Genomic DNA, 3329 nt, shown 5'->3' on the forward strand with positions numbered 1-3329 from the left:
TGGAGAGTTAGTGTCTTTCCTCTGTAAGGAAACAGCTTCTACTGTTTTAAGAACCCAGAAGTAGCTGGTTATGGGTAGCACATGCTGTTTGCAGATGCCTCTGTCGATTTGCCTTTGCTTCTGCATCACAGATACATTTTCGGCATTTATCTACAGACTGCATCTTATGTGAGTGAACTGAGGATCTGTGTGTATGTGTTTTGGCAAAAGTATTTGATATAATTACTTTTTTAATCAGAAAAAAGTATTTAAATACAAACCTAGAATTGCACACCTTTTGAGCTTTTAGGAGTCAAGTACTCAATATTGCTCTCTTTTTATGATGGTGCTACAGCTTGTCCGTTTGTATGCAAAATGGCTCGTATGAATGTGTAATCCTGCAAGCCATGATGTGAAGTGTGTAGTGGTGTTTTTTTTGACCAGGTTGCATTTTTATTATAATTCAAGAAACTGTGAGGTGTTTTTTAGGTCTTTCTGTGCTTTTTGGTCTTATAAGCACTTAAAGATGATCCAGACTTTTGTTAAAGAGAGAAATTTGTTAACAGCAGAAGTCTACCTTGCTCAGAGGCTGAGCTAATCTGTCAGTAAGACATGGTCCCAAAGCAATGCAGCATGTAATATTTAGACCTTTTTTTTTTTGTCTTTAGATTGGACTGGTTTAGATGAAGATGAAGATGCGCATGTCTGGGAAGACAATTGGGATGATGACAATGTAGAAGATGATTTCTCCAATCAGTTAAGGTAATTTTATTTTTAACTTACTGTTCTAGAAAATGAGTAAAATGTTTAAAATGCCATTGTTTAGTTAATATCTGAAAATTTGAAACTTGCTTACTTCAAAAAAAATAGGCCAGTCTTAAGGTATTACAGCACAGTGTATTATATATTACATATTATTATGTAATACATACATATTATGTAATACATATATTATGTATTGTATATTACTATATATATTATATAATTTTACTGTGAGCCGTGAAATATGCCCGTCATTGATGTATTCAGGCTTTTGCTGTGCTATGCAACTGAAACAGTACAAAGATTCCTGCAGATTGTGACACAGTTGACACTTTTTCCATTTAACATGAATAAATCCTTTTCTAAGGACTTTTCTACATATGTGTGAAAATTCTGAATTGTACTACAAAGATTAATGGCAAGGGATCAAAGAGTATCTCTTCTATACTATGTGGTATGCAGAATGTGGTGTTATAAATTTTTTTCTATACCTTCAAATAGCATTGCTGTTTTTTGTCCAAATGGACATATTTTCTGGAGATCATTTATCTATATTAATGTTAGGGTTCCCTTCTTGTGTGTGGTGAGCATGCTGTTTATGAGCAAAGTAATTGTTCACCACATGCTTTAAAAAAAGTGATAGCAGTTTGGATACCTCTAATCCAGTTGTTTAATCCTCTTTGTCACTTGTTTCAGTTAATCCTTTACTGATGCATAATTATAACTTAAATTGTTTCAAGCATCAATACAAAGTCACATTTTATAATTAATCCCTTAGTATGTTGCATGAGGAGCAAACTATCTGTAATACAGTCTGACTGAACAGTTCCTGGGCTGATCTCCCTTGTTGTACTTGGGTGAAAGTGATCCTTTATGTAGAAGATACAAAAATATTCTGTTGGTATAGTTGTTTCTTGTAAGATTGGAAGGCAGTTAAACTGTAATACTGGAAAAGAAGTTGGTATGTACTGAAACAGTCTTGCAATGGATAGTGTAATTCTTGATGAACATAGCTGATCTTGATAAACCTTCAGTAGCTGTGCCTTAACTGTAGCCTGTAGTATTGGTGACCATATACTAGTGTTAAAATGATAGTTTGTAATGTTGGTTGGTTGCAGGATGTTTTTATTTCATTAGAAAGAAAATGCTGCAGTCCTCCGCTCCTAAAATTACTCTATTAAGTATGTAAACTAACCTGAAATATTTTTTGAGATTTGGACTGCTGTATCTAGATAAAACAGGATGTAGTTCTGGCTGGTGTGTTTGGAGGCAGGTGAGAAGCAGCTGGAGAAAAGCTTCTGTTCTTCTGTTTTTTTCCAGTTTTGGAGAAGGTGAGAAGTGGGGACAGGGCAGGAGTGATAATGTTTGCAGTTGCTGACTTGCTGTCCTGGCCACAACTAAGGGGAACAAAGCCATCCTTTTCCCTCAGAATTGTTCACTGGAAGGTGTATTACACTGAGATTTAAAAATAGTGCAGTCTAGTGTTATTATTTAAAACAAAGAAAGAAATAAGGTAAAATTAGTTTGGAAGTACATGCATTTAAATCGCTCAGATTAGTGAGCTCATTTGTTTTAAGGAAATCTTGAGAAGAACTGGTATAAGACAATATTTTGTTTTTTCTAATGTCTGGAGTTGTTGCAGGCCCACAAGTGCTGCTTTGAGCCATATAGTTGTACCCCAGCCATGGTGGGTCAGAGAACAGTAACTATGATTAAAACAAGTATTTGAATTTTTCACTTAGAAGTAACTTTTAGTGATCTAAGACATTAAGCTGAAGAACTAGAGTAAGTGAGTTTAAGGTTATTCGTATGAACCAAAAAGCAGTGTGACATGTTAATATTATTTCTAAAATGATTTTATATTGTGCAGTGTGTTTTTTTAAATCACAATAATGTCTGACAATATCTGTATGTTTTAATATGCCTCTCTTTCTATACAGAGCTGAATTAGAAAAGCATGGATACAAGATGGAAACCTCATAGTTTTTTCTGAATATGGAGTGGTTTAACACTGAACTGTGGATAGACTATACTGGGGAAAGAAGACAAGGTGGAAGATGAGAGGACACACTTAGTTCATTATCTGCTTGGATTTATTATTGTTTTGTATAAAAAAATAAAGTTTTTAATCTTAGCCTAGTCATACGTTCAGCCTCTACTGATCTGGTAACTTATATTTCAGTTCTGAAACGCCTTGTGTGACAGAATTGATGGACTTGCCTAGAATGCTACTGATCTGTCAGTGTCTGGTGGTATTGCATGAGCTCCTGTCATGGGGAACTAAATAAGCATTACCAGAATGAAGACCAGTGAGCGTTTCTGTCATCGGGGATGTGGAGATGCCAAAAAGAAATAAAATACACATGTAATCCAATTAAGATGCAGCAGAGGTAGAAAGGAGTTTTGGGGAGTGATAAAGCTTATTTTACCTAAGATTTTTATTTTGTAATCACTTGTTTTATTTCAGTAATTTCATGTGGATGCCAGTTTGGTAGACTTGAAACATAAAACCCACTTTAAAGTGCATCTTACAACCGTAGAAATCCAAACTCTCCAATCTTGTCTTGTCATTTCTCAAGCCTGTTAAA

At 34.8% G+C, this 3329-nt stretch overlaps 1 long non-coding RNA gene across 1 annotated transcript; it reads left to right on the top strand.

Moving 5' to 3' along the window:
- The first annotated feature begins 645 nt into the window (after positions 1-645).
- On the top strand, positions 646-2875 carry LOC104621637. Its single transcript, XR_738043.1, has 2 exons — positions 646-741; positions 2682-2875. It is a non-coding gene; the product is annotated as an uncharacterized LOC104621637 (long non-coding RNA).
- Positions 2876-3329: the final 454 nt, after the last annotated feature.

Source organism: Phaethon lepturus, unplaced genomic scaffold (genome assembly GCF_000687285.1).
Source record: "Phaethon lepturus isolate BGI_N335 unplaced genomic scaffold, ASM68728v1 scaffold18275, whole genome shotgun sequence".
Classification (NCBI taxonomy): domain Eukaryota; kingdom Metazoa; phylum Chordata; class Aves; order Phaethontiformes; family Phaethontidae; genus Phaethon; species Phaethon lepturus.